At 38.8% G+C, this 21,617-nt stretch overlaps 1 protein-coding gene across 14 annotated transcripts in view; it reads right to left on the bottom strand.

Annotated features, from left to right (window-relative positions):
* Positions 1–21,617, bottom strand: part of LOC138109326 (bifunctional heparan sulfate N-deacetylase/N-sulfotransferase 3) — a 260,842-nt gene that overhangs the window by 194,375 nt on the left and 44,850 nt on the right. The window lies entirely within an intron of this gene.

Genomic DNA, 21,617 nt, shown 5'->3' with positions numbered 1-21,617 from the left:
TACCAAGTGTTTATTTTCATCTACTGATAACCTGAGCAATACAGTATGCACAATTAAAATGGTAATATGCTGGACTTCAGTAAACTTATCCATATTTCAGAAACTGTGCCATCTGACCATCTCCCTGCCAATCATCTCCCAAAATCCTGCACTCCCAGCATCATTTCAGGAAACACCATTACTGAGACCCATGTCTCTCTACCAGACAAAATCAGAACTTCCCTTGTTTCTCTCAGTCTGGTGGTGGCAGGGAGGTGTTTTTTGTTTATTTTTCTTTCCCTCTGAACTGAAAGCATGCTTGCAGGCGGAGTAAGAAAGTGCAATTTTCCACTTGTCTTCATCCTTTTTAGTCATGTCAAAAAGGAAGCTTCAGGTACTCACAGGATTGTTAATATCTGAGAAACAAAGGACCTCTCTCCAAGGATGCTTCCTGGTTTAGCTTTTTTATGTCATATGAAATCACAGAAGGATTTTTCACACTTATGAACATGTATTAGCTATCACAGAAAAGCATCATACTTCCATTACAAGAAGAGTGGCAATGAAAGGCAAGATTTTTGGAACCAAAGCTTTGTTTAAAAATAACACTCCTATTCTTGGTTGAACTGCATTTAAACTTACTGCAATATTCTCCTAATCTAAAGCTATAAAATTTCTAAGAGGGTGTTATGGAAAACTAATAAATGTTAAATGAGTATATTAGTTCATTAAATTTTAACCTCGCAGCCAATATCGCAATGAACAGTATTAATCCATTATCACTCAGCCCCTTATTACTGCAAGTCAAATTAAGTTCAACACTTTTCTTGGTGCTGTGGCTAAATAAATGTTTTTCCATCAACTTTGTTCTTCTCTAAGTTTTTAGCCATTACAGCAATGTACTTTGTTCAGACCAGACTCTGGAGGCAGCTGCTAAAGGAGTCCCTGCTCATTGGTTCCTTATTGTGCTGCAGTCACACAACCACAGATACACCTGATTCCTTGCTACAACCCAAAACAGCCTTTGAGCTTCTTTCTCATATGTGGTTTTATGACCCTTACAGAGTTAGCTGCTTAATTGGAATAGCACAGGATGTGACTGCCACTCTCAGTATTTCTCTCCTGATGAGTCTCATCTGGAAGGAATTGTTGTGGATTAAACACAACTGAATGAGAAGCCCCCACATGCCATCACAACAGCTGACTTGACACTCAGTAGAAATCTTTCTGAAAAAACTGTGAGGGAAATGATCCTAAGGAGTCTTTCTAGGAGACTTGGTTCAAACTTTTATCTTTGGTTCTGATACTTTGAGGCTGCAGGATATCTTAACACAAAAGAAATGCAAATGTTGTCGTTTGTTTGTTCTAGTGGATAAACTGTGGGATAATTTGGCTTGTTTTAACTAGAAAATCCAAACTTAAGGCAGTTCAGGATAAACACAAGGAAAGCATGAGTGAAGTTGTTACAGTATTTGCATTTTAAATATATGACACTCAAGAAATACAAATCTGAAGTGCAGGAGTTAAATTTTCACAAGTTTGTAAAACAGCCAGAGTCAACAATATCTAGGGCCAAAATTTGATCATGGTATTTTTAATGGTAAATACCAAAGAACAATTTAAGAGCATGACAATGTCTAAGAAGATACACAAAAAGAAAAAAAGGCAGACAACAGAAAGCTCATTACCTTGAAGCTGAGGGAATTATTATAGCTGAAAGGAAGGAAAGCAGAATTTGCTAGCAGAGAATTTGGATAGTGGGTCAGCACTGATACAAAATACAAAGCTCCCCAAGGAAAGGAAATGTTTATCCCCCCCTCTAGAGAATGCAGAGGCACCTGTTGGTACTTTAAGCAAGTAAACTAATCCACAGCTGGGAGTCATTCTCGTCTGACAAAACATTACCACCTACCTCCTCAAAACAGGGGAAAAAGTACAAGGAGAAGCAGCCTGATGATACGGAAACAAAGGGAAAATTGAGTAGTGCGTGAAAAGGTTGTATGACAGTACTAAATGGAACTGGAATTAAAATTTCAAGTTATAGACCAGGACTGACAAAATTCCACTGGGGTTTATATCCAAGACTGCACATGGTGGAAATGGAAGAAAATCCTTTTCTGTGCTTTCAAAAAGCCCATCTCTATTGAACAGTCTAATTTTCTGCATTAACAGTAACTATAGCAACTAGGAATACATGTAGGAAAATCATCTGTACCCACAGCAGTAACAGAACATCTGTGCATCAAGTCTTCAAATTACCAAGTTCTCAGTTCTGAAGACAACTGGATCATTAAAGGACTTATAACACAAAGAATACCATCAGAACCTGGAATTTTTCAAATGGCATCTAAGATCTTGCATGATGCTTTGAGAACTAACACCACTCTTTCTACTAGAAGAAACTATAATCTTGTGGCAGCATTTGTGAACATACCCCAGAATACGTGAATCAGTAGTATTTCATCTACAACAGCTCTTCCTAATGACAAAATTACTGTGGTCAGGCTAGACAGTAAAGACAGCAGTAGAGAAAGGGTCTCAGCAAAGAAGCGTTAGAGAAAACAGCCAGAACAGAAATACACTTTTTCTACACTGAGATTCTAAGTACAGAGTAAGAGCACTTCCCCATCACATTCTGAAAACCTAAATGTATAGCATATTGCAAAATGGTGAGAAGAAAAGATTAGCTGGAGACCCCCACAGAGATTAAGTATGTGAATTTTTATTATCCTTGTATTTCCAAGAAATACCTTAACTTACTTTGCAGTTCAAAGGAGAGAAAATATTTGTTAATAGGTATCCTAAGTGTTCAGCAATTAGGTGGCAGCACTCTGCTGCAGTTGCTTCCAGGAGATCTGTTCATGTCCTTGAACTGCCACTTAAAGCCTAAATGATGTCACTCCTCTGCCCAAATAGAAGGACTTGTGCCAAAATTGGTTTTCCTAAAATCCCTTCAGAAATAGGTGCATCAGCTTTTCATGAGGTAAAAATTCTAAGAATCAGAGGCATCACATAACCAAAATTCCTTTGTGTCTAGACTATCAAGATAGAGAGATTTGACATTAGATACTAACCCCATTCCTGCTCTGCCATTAACTGGTGGACTTGGGGCAAATTAAATGTTTCTGTCTCTCCCATCTTTTTCATTGACAGGTCAATCTCTACATAGTACAGAGGAATGCTGGCAGACTTAGCCACAGTACTTGTAAAGCACGTTGATCAATAAATCAACCTTTGGACTATTTTAGTGGAGAAATACTTTTGTTCCCCCCCACAAGCCCTGTACTTAAAATTCTGAAAATACAGTGGTTCCTTTTCAAAGCATTGGGAATCACAGTCCTGTTTCCACTTCTCTCTTTGCTCTACTTCTGGGAATCGGTGCATTCCTCTGTATGCATCACCCTTCAAAACTGCTCCAGTCTTCTGCAGCTGAGAGTCAATAACAAAGTGTTAGAGAAATCAAAGTTAGCTGTATGTTCATAGGCTTTCAAAAATCAATAAGTAACTCATGTTTTTAAAAGCATTATTGATACAATTAGAATCTCTTTACAAAGATTCTGATAACAGGTTTTGTTTCAATTCTTTTCTTATTGCCTGGCAATGTGACCTGTATATTCCCTGGGTGACATGAAAAACTGTTTTTCCTGTGAAATAAACTATCTGATGTTGGCTCTCCAGGATTCACATCGAGGATTGTCAAAACTTGTTTGAAATTGGTCTTTGCTTGCTTGTTAGTGAAACAGATACAGCACTATTCATTTTACTCTACAGACTACATAAATGTAAAGATTGCACCTGCAGCACAGGGTGTTTCCAATATGCTAAGCACCACTGCTGCCACGTAAGTAACAGCTGATTTTGCCTAAAAAATGATCAGGGTTACTCACAATGAAGGAACACCAGGAATTTCAAGTATGACCTTGATGTTTTTTCCTTCTGATATACTACAGTTACTAAAATAAAGGTCAGGCTGGAAATATATATCCATTTCTAAATGGCTAAAACATTATTTCATTCTGGTAAGTAAAACTCAGCTGTAAAATATGAGTGCCTCCTTTAAACCAGTCATCCATCTTACAAACTAGTATTGAGGACTGCTCTGTGGTCTTCTCTATTAAGGTTATCTATCATGTCCCAAATTAAGAGCTTGAGCCTACACAGAAAGTACACATATTGTAATAACCTACATCAGTTGAACCCTGGTGCCATTGGAGACTGCATTTAGTTGCTCCTTGCCCTCAAATGATTTAAAAATCAGCAGGATTTTTGCTTTTAAGGAACAGTCAACTTTTCTTAAACAAAGCTAATGTACCAAGAAACAAAAGCTCAAGACAAAGGTGAAACAACTGGGTTTACTATAACGTCTGTTCAGCTCTAAAGCTGGTAAAGGACAATACGGCAGTTACAATGATGCACAATCCCATCAAAGGATTCTCATGTCAAAAATCAGCCAAAACAATAACTAGTTGATAAGGTCTCAATTTAAAAACCATAACATGCATAATAATTATATTCCATGATCTTGTTATTAGCAGAAACAATTAAGCCTTTTAGTTAATGTCGTCAATTCTCAGTTTGGTCACTGTTCAGCTTCCTCAACTTTCTGAGCTTAAGTCATACCCTATTTGATAACAAGAAAACAGGTATGGCTGGGATCTGCAGGTAGAAGCCAACATCAAGCCCTCCTCCACTTTTAAAAGAATGTACAAGCTATGATCTGTGAAAAAACCTGTTCTTTCAGTATTCTGCTAGCAAGTATCAATGTACCTTCAATGTAGAAGTTCACACTTGAACTGGCTGTTCAAGCCTTGCATCAGCTCTTAACAGCCCTGAGCAGGAATCAGGACAAAACATGCAGTCTTGAGGAGAAAGATAAATACATAATATTCCAAAAACTCCAGGCTATAAGTTACCAATAAAAACTGAAATTCTCTACCTCTATCAAGTAAAGTAAAACACAGCAACAAGTATGTTCCAAATGAGTAAGAAATCAGCACAGAATACTAGCACATGTCAGCACAGATCCTTAAGATCCTAAAAAGCAACATAAAAGAAAAGAGACCAGCAAGTAGATACCTTCACTCACACTAAACTGCACAGACTTCTCTCATTCAGGCAAGAGGATTTCAAACCATGCAGTCTAAAGCAGTGTCAGCCACAGATTCCACAACTGCAGGGCACAGGTGGGCCTCTAACGCACACTGAACACCACACTGCCCTGTCAGGAACAGGCACTGCAATGTGGCACCAGCAGCTTGTGTGAGAATTTCAGTCTCCTTGGTGCCAGATGCTTGCTTAATGACTTACTGTAAGTTTCTTTCCTACAGGTGGGTAGGGAAGCTACATTTGTTAAGATTCCAGAGTAACATGCGGCATGGGGACAAACTGCTTCAACAAATTTACTCAAAAAACTTTCTTGCTGATGCTCACCTTGGATTTATGGACTGAGCATTCTTGATTTTAAAAAATTAGGAATATAAACATCTTTGCTAGATCATTACTGCCCCACTCTTCCTTTTTTATATGCAATATTTAATATGCGTGACTATACAGTATACTTATAAGCTAAGAGTACAGCAGTCACTGTTAAATCCAAATGCATATATTAGTATAGTACATACTATATACACACTGTGCAGTCTCTCTACATACGCACAGCAATTCTTACAAGCATTTTCTATTTGCTTTTAAATGGGAGCCTTAAGCTGAGGCAGCTGGCTGCAAAAACGCCCTCTGCTGTTGTGATGATTCCGTTTGGGTCACCTCCCCACCCGCTTTCGGCACAGATCCATCGCTGCCGGGTACCTCCTGAAGATCAGCTGACCTTTCCTTGGTGCTGGTGCTAGAATGGCGAGTGGCTACACGTGCTTTGCTTTTTGCCAGCACTCGAGCAAGACCCACACCAGCATGAATTTGAGTCATTCTCTACAGCTTTCCCCTTAACTCCTTTCATCAGCAGACTTTGATGTCATTCTTTTTAAAAATTAATGCATTTATGCTCTGAGCAAAAAGACCTTGGCAGGGAATAAAACTAGTTCCAAGGTTCTCTCATGCTCATTAGCTTCTTTCTAAAGATTTCCCATTATCTTGTGATTTTGTTAAGTACAAACCCTAACACTGCATAGAATTACTTTGTATCATCCCTTGCCTACTAATGGGATTATAATTATTATGAAGAACTAAACCATCAACTATCAGTTAGACAACGGCTAAGAGAAAAAAGTCTCTCTTTCTCTTATACTTAGTAAGAGACAACCACCATGGACAATGTAAGCAACTAAAGGCTGTAAACATTTTATATACCTACATATATGGGGCCAGATACCCCACAAAAACCTAAACTGTTCCACAACACTGTTATACACACTATACAGTTGTTCTGGCCAAAAAAACCTTCAAATTTCCATAATCAAACAACTAAGGCTCACACAAGATTGAGTATGAGGCTTTTCTGCCCTGAATTCAAAAGCAGACAGCCAGGTCTGGTGTTAACTATCCAAAGACATAAGGTACCAGTAAAAATCAAGCCTGTTCTTAGGAGTATACGACACGAGAATTGATGTAATCTGACATGCTCCTCAGTACCACCCAGTTGCCTGTAAAATGCTGCTTTGATTTCTCAAATCTCTTGTCAATATTTCAATAGTTTGTTATTTAGACTTTCTTTCAAAGAGAAAACCAGAAATTAGAACTATTGTATGTCTTCCTGAAGAACCTGACAATTTTAAAGACTTGATACCATAGAAATTTAGGAAGTATTTTCTGTTTAGATGTCCCAACGTGGTATCTCTATATATTTAATTACATTGTTTCAGAAACAATCTGTATTTCACAACGGTCCTATTGTTTCAAAATAACTTAATATAACACAGTATGGTTATTCAGAAGCACAAAGACAAAAAGACAAAACCATTCACTGCTTAAGGGCAGTGACAGCAGTGCAGGATTAAAACTCAGCAAAATACTCCTGCCAATCATCTCTGCCAAAAATAATTGCTCTGCTCAACTGCCCACATGACAAAAAAATTAAGTGAACAAATTATCATAAAAATGACAAGTGAATAACCTGCAGTTAATGTCTTCTCTGCTGTAGTTAACTCTAAGTCTTAAAATCTGGTACTGCATGGCCCCAAAAATGCAACAAGTAAAGACACTTTGCAGTTTAGTGATCAGATCTACATTTTGCTGTCTTTTCTGGTGAAGAATATCCAAGATTATGCAGCGAGCACTTCCCAGTCCTCCTCCCTTTCTACAGTATACTAGCACCTACTACAGCAAGTCGTCTGCACAGTGGAATGCAACAAGCTACAAAAGAGTAGTTTTGGGTTGGATTTATTTCTGACCCACATTATGCTCTGTACCAAGACAGTTCCAAAACCCGGACATTCATAACTGATACTCATGAGGCTCAAGGAACAGGATAGGAATTCTGGATGGCCAGAGTAACCCAGCTAAGCTTGCTTTCCCCCTACAAGGCCTCTCTCCCTGCTTCCCACCTCCTCCAAAATAAGTGCCTGCAGAGACACTTCAAGTTACGTTCAGAGCTTGCAGACAAAACTTGCTCTGATTTTTAGGAACTCTGCATGCAGTGTTCTCTGCTATCTCATCTGAAATGAGAGACTCATTAAGGCATAGAACAACATCAAGATAACAGCCCAGTCCCTAGTGGTTGACAGCTCAATCAGAGCTCTGAACCTTGTGGTCATTAGGCACAGCAGATGGTTGAGATTTTTAACACAAGTCCCTGCAGTTTTATTTTTGCTACAGCTTGAAGAAATTAATGCACAAATGCCATTTGTCAAAAACTAACTGAAAAAAGCCAAGTTGGGCAAAACTGTATTTGCTGAGAATAAAGTTATTGCTAATAATAGTCAGATAAACAAATATTTCTCTCTTGTACAGATAATCAATTCTCCACAGATACACTAAAATTGAAAACTGACTAATACCCTCCAAGCCAGCAACAGTTTATTATGTTGCATAAAGACAATACAAAAGGTGGCTTATAGCACACATTACAACATCAGCTATCTAAGACAATTCACAGGTAATGGTCACTGATAGCAATTGGAGGTAGGTGTTTTTATCATAGCTCGGCTTCTGTTTATGCAGAAAACATGTGATTAAATTGAACTTTATTTCTACATACATTACTAAACCAAACAAAGCACAAAGGATTTTCTTTTTTTTAATAGAGCACTCTCCAAGCCGTCCAGATGAAACTCTAGGGTAACACACGACTTGTATCTTTTTAAAATTTAGTTGTAAGCACATAAACATTCCAAATTACATTATTTTTATTTTCTGATATTCCTTTTACAGTATCAATTGAATCACTAATTACTTCAGGATTAAGTACTCTTAGAGGCTAAACTAATAAAAAGAAATTGGTGACTGGGTAGATGCAAGAGCTAAATCTCAGAGAAAGGGCAGAGAGGCAGTTTCACAGTAAAAGTTAAAATAGGGATGAGGGACAGCCTAGAATCAAACTAAGGCCATATACTTGGAAATACATCACAAAGCATGAGCAATCTCACACACAAAGGATCCACTGAATGGATATGACAAAGCCTACTACACACTCACACTAAATGCCATCTGACTAACCTGTAACAACTGAAAACCTACTGAAAAGTTCATTTGCTTCTTGTGTGTAGCTGACCAGCTGGACCACAGACAAACAACCAGCTTCTTGCATCAGCTCACTGAACTGCCAGCAGTTGCGACAGTAGCTGCAGCTACACTTGACTCTGATACCCAGAATTTACACCTTTGTGGTTGCCTGGTGACTTTTTAAGGAACGAAAACTTGTCCTCATGCTTACCAGAGTCTGGAAGTGCACTGCAAGTTTCCTAAAGGTGCAGATGCTTTAACAAGCACAAAGAACAGTAAGACTTTAGGAATACCCCTGTTTGACATACCTCAATGTACTTTTTGCTTGCATATAGTTAACCTGATTAGTATTGTACCACACAACTAACCGGTGTACTAGAAATTACATTCTGCTGTTTAAGAGGTTGCTTTAATAAAATTAATTCCTTCCTTACATTTTCAATATGGCTGGACTGGAATAAGCAATATTTGGCTCAAAGACAGCATCCTGAAAGACAGGAGAGAGCAATTCTCTGTGTCTCTGAAGATTCATCTCAGATAGGAATATGATATGCAACTGTAAACCATCCTTAAACAAACTGTTTCTGCCCCATCCAATGCTTTCTGGAAAAGGACAGCTTAACCAATTAATAGAATCTAAACCCCACACTCAGAGGACCAACTGTTTAAGAAAAGACAACATGGCCTTTCACCTGCTATCTCTGTGCTGCCTACTGCATGGTCACAGTTACAGCACCCCCACAGCTGTGAAGGATCCTGGCATAGACACTGCCTTCATCACATCTGCAGAGATGGAATATATACTGGGATACCTAATTCACCATAAGCTCTTCTACACAACTACTAGGCAACAAATTCTCTTGGTTGTATCAAGCGTCACTGGGGATGAAGAGCAGTAAAAACTTGTTTATCTTTGCTTCATGGTCACAGACAAAGCTATTTACCATATTCATGGAAAATAATGAGATGCTCAGCTAGGGGCTTATCACTATGATGAAACCTCACTAACAAGTAAACTTACAAATATTTGAGTAAAGGGACTGTGAAGGAGAGGAAGGGAGCTGTGCTCATCTACATCCACTGCTCACACCATCCCTTACACCATCTGTTTGTGATCGACAATATACCTCAAGCTTCTAAAGGGACACACTCACTACAGAGATACTGAACAGAGTTTGGGCAGACTTGGACAGTAAGAAAACGCAGAACCAAATTTCAGAAAAAACATTCTTATCAAAACACAGAAATGCATATACAGTATATATTTAGTACAACTACTCTTCAAGTCAGAGTTTGTCCTCTGTCTAAAAGTTAGCCTCTGAGGTAGTTTGCTGTCCCATAACTCACATCACCCCAAACCCACTTCATACCCACTATTATTGTGGCTACAAAGAATGATTTTAAGAGAACAACAGAAAGTGATCTCACTCACCAGTGCACTCACTAGCTGAAAAGAACTCTAAAGTCTTTTTACTGTAATAAGCAGAATATACTCTGCTGTAATTGCTGGGCTGTTCATTTTAGTCCCCTGGTAGCATTTACTGAAATGCCATCAATTCAAATTAGTTTTCATAAACTCTGCAGTCTGGGACATTGAAACAGCATCCTCTTCCTAGTATTCCTTTTCTAATAAATAGCAAACTAATTAACTAATATCTGATAAACAGAAAAAGCAAACCAAATTCTATTTATATATCTTGTTTGTTCCAAGGCAATTAATACCATTACAGAAACTGCACCCATTAAGATTTGCAAATACACATGAATATGATGCAAAGTTATCCATCTGCCATATAAAAAACAACAATGTAAAACCAAATCAGTTCACAGAAGGTATCTATAAAGATAACCCCATTCTGGCAAAAAATACCCCCTTTTAAGCCCTTCTCTCTCAAAAAACCCCAACACCAAACCCCCAAACAAAAAGAACACCCTCCACAGAAAATCCTCCCCAAACTTCTCCCCGCTTTTTAAATTGAGCAAGACAAACCAAAAGCCACAGACACCTTATTTCATCCAGAAGATCAGCAGTAATTGCTGTTAAAATTTTAGCCTGCTGAATTTGAGTTTCACAATCTAGCTTTGTTTTGTTTCATTTCTCACATGTTTCCTGTCACAACGAATGTCCTTTCTATGCACCTACACCACTGAAATGAAAGACAACTGGTTGATTACAAGAATCAGAGACTACAAAACACTGGCAAGGCCACAGAAGACCATACAGTATTTACTGCTGACAAGGAGAATGACTTTAATGTCCCTATGCCACTTTCCTCACAAATTTCTTTCTACCAAGGCCATTAATCAATATGTGTCACTGACACGGCAGAAGCTGTCAACCCTTTTGGTTGTTATATTGCTGCAGAAACCACCCAGGGCAGCTTCACCCAGAACTGACACCTGAGCTGAACTCTGGAAACACTGTAGCAGTTGTCAGTGAAGAGGTGATTGAGACCTACCTGCTTTGCAACACTCCCCATTTCAGGCTGGGTAAGATATTTCTAGGGATCCATTACAAATACCAGTCGCCTTTTAAATTTTAGTTCCCTGTCGCTTAAAGACATTTTCATTACTTTAAAAAAAAACCTTATTTTTCTCCCCAAGAGTGATTCAGTGGGTCAGAAGAGATGCTTGAAGATCACTCAAGCTGTATGTTATGATTATTTCCTACAGCATTTGGCATACAAAATTTCAGCTTTGTTTACTGATACCACATTTCCCCAAGTGTTTGTGTGACCTCATTTCTTCCACTGGGTCATAAAAGAAACAAGACATCATCGCCACCTTCCTCTTTTGAAGACTGAGCAAAAATATACCAGGTGACTTGCTACAATTACATCAGAAAATTATGGCACTCTCTGCAATATAAATTGAATTTAGCAAATCTCAAACTTATGTCTTTAATACTAAGTCAGCTTCCCTCACCTGCTGACCTTACTTCCTAGCTCAATGACCCAAACTAAACAAGCTAGAAGTGATCTCAAACCACACCCTGAAACTTTGGTTCACACATGGACAGACAGGCCAAAATCACCACAGGAAGAGGGTACATCTACAAACTATATGTAGGGTATTTTAGAACTGCACAACAGACTGATTAGCTCAAACCTCACTTATGTAGAAAGCAATGATAAAATCACAGCAGGGAAGTTTGGAAACACATACTACCTAAAGAAAAAATTATTTAATTAAAGAAGTAAATTCAAGAATGAGAAAAATGTAACTTCCAACTACAATTAAAAATTGCCAGCTCAGCCTCTCCCCTCCTTTTCTTGGTTCTACTGGTAGGACCATTTGGCTGCAACAAAGAAATCCACAGCCAAGTGAAAAATGCGTCACAAGGAGTTAAACTCCTCTGATATGTTGCAAACTTTTTTTTAAACTCAGGGTAATTGTTATTACCTTTTAAAAGAAAAAACACAGCACTGAGAGGAAAAGGAATTGTTACACTGCATTCCCACTTGCACATCTTAAACGCAAGCCTGTGTTCCTGGATGTAAATATACGGTCCTCATCCCAACATATTTTCCAAGTTAGACCACTGAGTTATTTCCCTAATGCCTTGAAAACAACTTAATCCCAGAACAGTGTGGGGTCTGCCCCACCCTGCCACCCTCCAAACTTTTAGGGTAACATCCAAATGCATTCCAGTCCTTATTCCCGCTCATAGTGCACCAAGCCAGCTGAATGAGAAAGCTTCAACAGTAAAGATCAGCAGTAAATATTTTTATAATCAAATACAGGGCATTGTTACAACACAGGCTGTCAACAAGTGAGCTGTAAGCAACAGAGGGAAAGAAAAGCAGAAGACAGCAACTGGTAGTTGATGAAGACAGCTCCTAGTAAGCTTGTCATCCATAATCGACTCTAATAAAATTTCCTTAGAAATTTTTAAGATTTTTCAGTACTCCCAAGCATAGTCTCGCAAAATAAACACACTTCTCTTCCTCTGAAATCCAACTGTTGGCACTCAGAAAACACAACACCTTCTATCAATTTAGAGGCCTATCAATCACACAGCACAGCAGGTACACAAGTGAATCCTGCCTTTTTCCTCACTCCTCCTGACAGAGGAATACCTTACAAGTAACAGGAGTATTGCTTGGCTCTGATATGCAACAAACTCCAAATAGTACCAGTCCTCTTTCAAGCATTATTCACAAAAACACTCTAAGCACAAGAACTCACAGGTTGTCAAAAAGAATGACAAAAGTCCTTGACATTCATCATCACAGTCCCGTCTTCTGTTTGCTGCTTAAATGTGGGAAAACACAGAGCTATTCCCTCAGAGCAGGTCTGGAAGAATACTGCTGATTACTTGATTATTAGGTAGGTTCTAATTTAGAAAAAGCAAGATTCCAAGTCAATATTACTACACTGATGTAAATAAAGTCTTAGCTCAACAGCATGGAGCTTTCAAGAAACAGCAGAGCCTGGCCACATAACAATCAACAAAATTTCGTCTGGTAGCGGACAGTTGGAAAACATGAATTTGAGAAAAGCGTATCTGCATTTCATTAAGGCACTGGCACTATGAAATTCTTACACATTGCTGCACCATGAAGAGGTACAGAAGAAAGATGGAGGATGAGAACCACTAGGAGCGTAAAGTGAAAAGCTTGGTGGCCATACCTATTTAAACATGTACAGGACAGAGTTTTCCAGTCCACTAGTGAAGGACAAGACCAGAACTCAGCCACACAAATGGTCCTACAGCTGTGCAGCTCCACACACAGAACACTTTAAGCCACACCTTTGACATTACTGTACATATTCTAGCCCTAAGTTTGCGCATTTTATTATCTGACATAATTACCAAGAGGAAAATAAACACAATTGAATATTTACTGTACTCATGAAAATTTATGTGAACTGTTACATTTATAAACTCCCACTACCTGTTAACACCAAAACACCCCAAAGCATTTGCTGCTTTGCTTTTCACTAAGGATGCCATTTCTATTGCCTGCTCATAATTGCATTAAACTGTAAAACATCTGGCAAGAAGATAGGTCTGAAATCCAAGCCAAAAGAGATTTAAGCAGACGAAAATATGCAGACACAGGAGGATTTTCCCTACCCAATCCTCTACTGCTGCTCTTGTTACATGGTTATTGTTTCCCACCCTACCTCAGCCTACTCAATTACCAGGTGCTTGCTGTATCTTGGCTTCTTCAACACCTCTTGGGCTACAACCTGAATTCCACCAGAGTACTGCTCCAAAGGAACGCTGACCCCCTGTTCCCTCAGTGACTGGGAGATCTAACAGCAACAGAAACCATTTTCTTTTCTCCCAAGCTGACAGCAGAGGTTGCAGTCCAAGTTATACAGCCTGAAGCAGTTCTGGAGTCTGGGCCTTACCCACCATGCTACAGAATCTCTGCCTAAGCAAGACATAAACAAAACGGTTACTTCTAAGCTACCTTTCCCCTCAGTTTGCAAGGTTAGATTCAGTTTGGAAACTGTTTTTAATACTTACTAAAAGGCACTATGGAAAAACTTGGAAAAAGCCCCATTGTCCAGCTGCTACTGTTACAATACCTGCCCACATTTATTACCCTGTAAATATCATGTGCAATACTTGATTAACAACATCTTCAACCAAGTACAGGACAGAAAGTTTGTTAACAACACTGAAATGTAATACTTGCCTTATATACGTGCTTTCTAAATAAAAACAAGGTAATTCCCCCCTGGCTTACCTCCTCTATAAATGGGGGGGGGGATGCAGAGCTCTTCAGTAAGCAGCAGTCCTTACACCCACAGTTCATCTAAAACACAGGTGTTATACCAGTGCATGCAAAGCTTAGGAACCACATGCATGAATCTGTGCAAGCCAAATGCTTAAGTACTTAAGGATTAATTTCAATATTGATTTACACAGTATATTTATTTTGGCTCTCTGCTTTATGTGGATTTGACAGACATGAAGCCTGTATCAGTACTTTATAATTTTTTCTCAAACTTCAGTAGAAGATTTTGAGCACATAAGAAAAACAGTCATGGCCCCTCCCAAACATTCTGGGCAAGTGCACTCAAGCCTGCTTAAATATTATGTATACATGAAAAAACAAATGCCGCTTTCTGTATTTGAGAGAAATTAAAACCCTCCAAAAAACACCCCAAAAACCTAGATGACAAATCCCTTTGTATTTAGCTGCTAGAAAAGGATTTCCTTATTTTCTCTCACAAATGATTAAAAAAAAAAAAAAGACAAAAGGCTGTGAATAGCTGTTACTTAGCTGGTGTCTTTTCAGAAATGTATACCTTAGCACAGAAATTGTACTTCTATGTCTTAATTGGTTTAACTTGCAATTTTTTAAACAAGACCCTTCTGTGAGCTCATTTCCGAAGATATTAAACTAGATCATTTTACAGAAGTTTACTTCATATTCAAAAAACAAGCAGGGATGGATTTTTCACAATTGCCTTCCTATATTCAGATTATTTGTTTGAAGACAGCTGTCTTTCACCACTGCTTCCCTTAATCACACATCCAAGTGATGAACTACTATGATTTGTTATCTCACATTTCTCTTGTATTCAAGATCAGCTTGGGATTGTAGTGTTTTGGCACTGCAATTCAGCTGTGTCCTAGTTCTCTTTCCCTCTTATTTAGGAATGGGTTATTAGGCCCATCTCTTAAACAATGAGATAAATAATAGCTGTTGAGTTTATTATATTTGAAGATCATTTTTCACTCCACCTTCAGCAATGCCTGTTCACAAGCTGACCAACATCTGTTGTGTAGAAACTGTAAATTCTTTATGGGAAAATAATTGAATCACTAGACAGAAGAACACCAATATGAAATACATTGCCATTAATTCCCTTCCCCACTTCCAAAGTTCACAATCTGCTGGGAGAGGTTTGTTAGAATGATGTATGTATTTAATTTAATCCAAATGGGAAATACACTAGGTTCCAAAATGTTAAGCATACTATGGCCATTATTATCACATATTAGCTGTGATCCACCACATGACCCCACATTTTCCCAATAATATAGGGATTTATATTTCTCCATAGTTTATTATTTCTCTTCTTCCATCTTAATTCACACATGGCTGTGTTCACACATAGCTGCACATATCTTCATTATACAATACAAAGAATAGAACACCTTGTTCTCTGTCCTGGCAGCCCCTATGACTGCTTTCACATAGGCAAACACTGGAGATCAGTCGAGGAAACAAAGCTGCATTACTGCTGTAAAACTCTACCCCTCAAGAATGGAGTTGTTTTATCTTTTGAGCTGCTGGATAGTGACAAGAAAGTTAAGAACTCTGGCATCCTTTTATAATTAAGTAAGCTGGGCAGAAACAATTCATTAAGCTCCCTTGCACATTACACAAGCAACAACACCCTAAGACTGCAGTTCAAGACCAGTTACTGCTTTACAACTCAAGCATGGAATACATCAACACATAGTCAAGTCACAGAAAACATCAGTAAACATCAAAAGTGTTTGTACAGGTAGCTCCTATATTTTAAAAAGCAACCCAAAATAGCTGACAGTAAATAGCAGGTTTTAATGTGAACGTCACTGCAAATCGTGAAGGAAAAAGCATAGGAACGATGACCAGTGGATTACATATAACGCCCTTTTCCTCATGAATCTGGGATTAGACAAGAAACTAAGGCCCATTTTAAAATTAATACCAAAATTAAAGATGTTGGGCTCTATTTTACTGATTAGTATAACAACAGAAATGCAAATGATTACTTTTTAAAAATGAACTTGCACAAATCCTTTTGATCCAGATTACCATACTATCTAAAATGAGCTTTAGAGCCTAGAGGGACTTTGATACACATCAGCTGCATCAGGATCTTGTCAAACATTTCTGGGTTATGTTGTATGAAAAAGCAAAGAGCCTGGAACACGGACTGGCAGAATTCTGCGAAATACCTAATGGGGATTTTGGCTCAGGAAGTACTGACAGAGGACACAGCAAGGTTATCAGGCCATCTGGCAGTCCCTGAAAATACTCAAAGGAGACATGATATCAAGCGCTTTATGCTGAGGGCGGGGGGGGGAAACAGAAAAGAAGAAATGTTTACTGAAATTAAACCACAATAGGCTCAGAAAATAGTATTCACCTCATGCCTAATGGAACTAATCAATAAACAGTGTCCCATGGATAAAGTGCTGAGGAAATTAAAATAAAAATTCAAAGATGCTTTGGGAAAACACAGGTGAAAAATAAAATAAGTTATCTAGTTGGAAGAGACTTGGACAAAAAGAACCACTGCAAGAGTCTTCAATATCACTGAAGATAATGAAAATGCTCTGGGCTGAACTGTTCCATGCTTGCAGGGATCAACACAGCACAATTACCACTTCATATGCACAGCTGGGACATGAATCAGTGACCTCTTGCTTTCCTGAGGAATCTATCCAGCTGAAAGGCAACCAGCACAAGGAAAGAATGACATCCATACAAATACAGTCCCTCCCCCTCTGCTTAACTCAGGAGTGACTCAAAGGCACAGCAGTGCCCCACACAACCAGAAACTTGCTGTGCCAGAAGGAACTCAGGTAACATTATTTTGGCCTGTTCCTACAATGACATAATACGACCACTGAAAAAGGCGCCATTTCATCTGGTGTGTCTTCTCCTTGACGCCACCGCAACTGCCATGTGATCAATGAATCTGAAGTTATGGAGAGCTGATCCGGCTCACTTGGCCCAGACTCAAAACGCAGTGCTTGTTCAAGGAAAAGGCAAAAATCTCCAGAAGGAGCTCGGAAAAATATCTGTGTACTCTATATAATTAATCTCTTCATCAATATATTCTCTTGCAGATAGTATTACTGTCTCAGTAAGTTTCAACTTTAAAAATTCTGATATTAAAGAGACAATATCAAGTCATAACTGTCCAGTACCACGAGAACCCAGCCATTTTCCTCTGAAAACAAGCCAAAGAAGAAAAACATTGCCTTTTTCATTCTATCCAGAAATATTATTGTAACAGATGATTAACAACCTTTCTTAACATGAAAAATGAATACTTGCATTTTGAAGTTGTGCTCGATGTTAACTTTTTTCTCAAATTTTATTCAGAGTTAACTTTAATCAGAGGGTGGGTTTTTGCTATTCCTATTAATTAGTTTTGGACTAAGAGTCACATATTTCTAAAGAAAAGAGGCTATATGTGAAGAGAGACCATTAGAATCAAGTTTAATACGGAACTAGAGCATTGTTTAAACAATTTGGTTTAATGTGTCTTGGTCACATAGATTTACTGACAAACCCTTGTTTTCATGTAAAATACAGAGCCACAAACAAAAGTCACCACACTTAAAACCATACAGATCTGCCTAACTGCAGGCAGCATTACAATCCCCTCAGCCCAAGCTATCAAATCCCTGTCCATCTGTACTTTAAACCACAGCTCAATTTTCAGCTACTCCATCACTCTTCCACATGAGGAGAAACGAGAAGCGTCAAGAGCTACTGAACATGGAATTTTCACAGTTGGTCAGCACATCAGTGCTCAAAACAGCTGTTCCTATAATCATGGTGCACTGCAAAAAGTACATTCATTAGCCTCTAACTCATACTCTTTTATGCTGTTATCATGTTAGATGCAGCTCTTAAGCTATCTAAACGTTACAGCTTTAATGTCTTACAAGAAATGCATCATGTAAACCCCAACATCTCCAAGGACAACAGACTCTTAACACAGTTTGCCTTGTCAAAATTAGCTAACCTCACCATTTACAAACAAGTTAGATTTGTGAGAATTAGGATGCAGGAGCAAGACTGAAAACTAACACAGAGCTCACATCTACTCTAATACTTCTGAAGGCACCAGGCTACTGTGTTTTTCCCATCCCTCTTCACTCCTCGCTATAATAATCATCACGCAATCACCTTTCTTCTATTAGAAGCAGGAACACTTCCTTCTCAGCATATGTCTAGAACACAAAAAATACCACAGGGGGGCAAACTTCCAATACACTAAAGGCACATACTCCTAAAGAGGAGGGCCATGGGAGAAGTCCACCTTTGAACTCCAATCAATCCAAACAGCTCTCAAGACTCAGAGGCTCTGAAAGAGAAGTTAAATTACTAGTCCCTAGGACACTACTGCTTCACCAACAGCTTTGTGTCTGCTGACACAAGCTGTCCCGACTTTAGGTCAAAAAAACAAACGGTGCTTGGGATTGCATTATTGTTAACGAGGCACTCCTGCTCACATTTTCATCCCTTTTGTTCAGCCACTTTTCTAAAGGAGAGGAAAAAAAAAGACTTCAAACAAACTAGCAGTCTTGAATCCCTTCAACATTGCAGACACTATCCAACTGCTTTCAGTTCAGGTTAAAAAATAATTTAAAAAACGCAACAAAACCCCTCAAAACACACCAAAGAACTCCAGAAACTATGAAAGTGATACCAAAGGTAGGATGGCCTCTGACCCACAGATCAACAGCTGCTGCATGGTTCATCAGAAGCTGATAACCAACTTTTCCTCTACTTCCACAGGGTGACACCTGCAGAACTGTCCATCTTTGGCACTCTATTCCCCTACAGCAGCTCCTGCAGGAACAGATGTTATGAGCTCATTTTATGTGTACTGGTCATAAAAAATACCAGATGTTTGAAAAGGAGGAGGAAAAATTTAGAGAGAATGTACTTCAGCAAGGACAGCGTCTGAGGCAGCAAGCATTATGGAGATACCAAAATACTGTGTTGGTCTCAGCTGAGGAAGAGAAGGTGTGATGTTTAATCCTGCAGCAAGGTCAGCACTGTGCAGAGCAGCTGGCCCACACATCTTGTGGCAGGAGAGCCTGCCAGTCCTTCCCTTGCAGACTCCCTTTTGCTCCAAAATCCATCGCAGAAGCAAACACCAGCCAAGTATGTCTCTATTTTGCGCTCTGCTCCGTGCACTCCTGTCAGTACTGACATGTTGTGATTGTGCTTTTTTTTTTATGAGCAGTCAATGGGAATGTCATTAGTAACCTCACAGCTCAGCTTAGGGAAAAAAACCAGGATTTCAGGAAAAAAGACATGAGGCAGCATCCTAAGCAATTACTCTAGGTGACAATTCCCAAGCTATGACAGTCAGGTGACAGTGCAGCACCAGACAAAAAATGATCAACAACTGGAAGTGAACTGGGTTAGACACTTCAGCGGCCACTGGCTGCAGCAGGGATGCCACTAATTAGACATGGAAGCACAGGATGTACTGGAAACCTGTCACAATATAACACTACTTGGCTGCCAGACTGCAGCTGGTATTTCCCCCAGCCACAGATACAATATATTAGTTTATAATTTAAGTATAATACTGCTTACAACATTTAAGATATTAGAATAAAATTTCCTTATCCTAGTGAGCAGGAAAAAGGCTCTTGACTGACAGACTTGGCTCAGTCTTCTAAGCTTCAGCAACAGCAAAAGCTCTACAGTGCTGAAAAGAAAACATGCTGGTAACAGACAACAGCTGCACACTGCTCCAGCTCCACGCAGAGGAACTCAGAGAAAGTTCTGCTTTTCTTTGACCAAAATAAACCGGGACCAACACTGAACTTCATGCATTTTGCAGCAGCAACTCATTTTCTTTCAAAGCTCTCAACCCCTGAGTAGCTCAAGAACCACCTGTCATTTAGGTTCCAGTTTATTCTATGATATATATATAGTAGTATAACAAGAAGCTCAAGGTTACCCCATTATTTCTTTTAAAATTTCAAGATAAAAATTTCAACTTATGATTCAAAACCAGTCATTTTATATGAAAAAAATGAAGATATGAATTTTACCTCAAAGAGTGTAGAAACATGGGAAAATAAAGTGGAAAACAAAAAGAGAACAACCTGCAAACACCATGGATAAAAGAGAAGTTCTCCCCCCTGCTGTTTGTATGACTCTCCAAACAGTTTCCCACCTCCTTCACTGGAAAAATATTTTGCAGAAAAATAACCATTTCCAATGTATTTTTCAGAAGACAGGAGATTGTTTCTTTCACAGTATCTCAACTATCATCAGCAGTAACTACCACTAGTAGAAACATCTGAATTCACAGTAAGGAGATTCTCTCTTACTTCTGTTGTTACTTCCAGGAGATCTTGAACAGGTGAGATCTCAAGACTGAATTTCTGGATGCAGTTTTTTTGGTTTGTTTAGAAATGGATTTACCAATTTGTTCTCAACACTGCTGCCAGATTTCCCTCTCTTTGGCACAATGAGCAAACATTATTTAAACAGGATCCAGGTTGTGGACAATTGACCATTTCTCCCATAGCTGCAATCTCTTTTTTTGGTGTTTCATCTATCATCCTTAAATCCTTTGTTCCTTCCATGCCCCTCTTCTTGCTCCCCTCAGTGAGTTACTATGCACTGAGCGAGACAAGCTCTGCTGCCTGAGCTGTGCTCAGGGACTGTGGGCGGAAGGACAACCATTCCAAACCTGTGACTGCTCACTGAGGTCACAGCAGGCAGCAAATGTCTGTCACGGAGGGGAAAGGGAACACCTCGTTTCAAACCATTATCACAGCACACAACTCGCTAAACTTCACAAGCTGAAAAAAAAAATAACACGAAGATTTTACACTGGGTCTAGGTAAAAGTCCTTTCTGCCCACTTCCTCTGTGACAGACAAACTGCTTTGACAGAACTGACATGTGAGTTTTCCCAAGAAATGAAGAAAAGTGGTTTCAAATGATTACTTGTGTGACAAAATGGATTTTTAAACTGTCCTAGAAGTCATGCTGCTTGACCAATAATTAGATAAACAGGCAAGAACAACATTAAAGATTCATGTTACCCATTTTAACAAATACCAGCCTGTCAGAGGTGCTAATAATGTACATCTGAAGAAATCTGGCAGTAAACACATAAATAATATGTAATAACCAGCTATTTATCCCCATGTGCCTAACATTACAACAAAGAATAAAGTCATTCTTCTCCAAACTGGGAAAAATAGGAAAAAATAATTCAGGGTTCCACCTTTTTTCTCTATAATGTTTAAATGGAAAGAATCCCGCATTGCTGAAATACTTTTAATTCTAAAGC

This window comes from Aphelocoma coerulescens, chromosome 4, assembly GCF_041296385.1.
Source record: "Aphelocoma coerulescens isolate FSJ_1873_10779 chromosome 4, UR_Acoe_1.0, whole genome shotgun sequence".
Classification (NCBI taxonomy): domain Eukaryota; kingdom Metazoa; phylum Chordata; class Aves; order Passeriformes; family Corvidae; genus Aphelocoma; species Aphelocoma coerulescens.
This window is presented reverse-complemented; position numbering and strand designations above follow the sequence as displayed.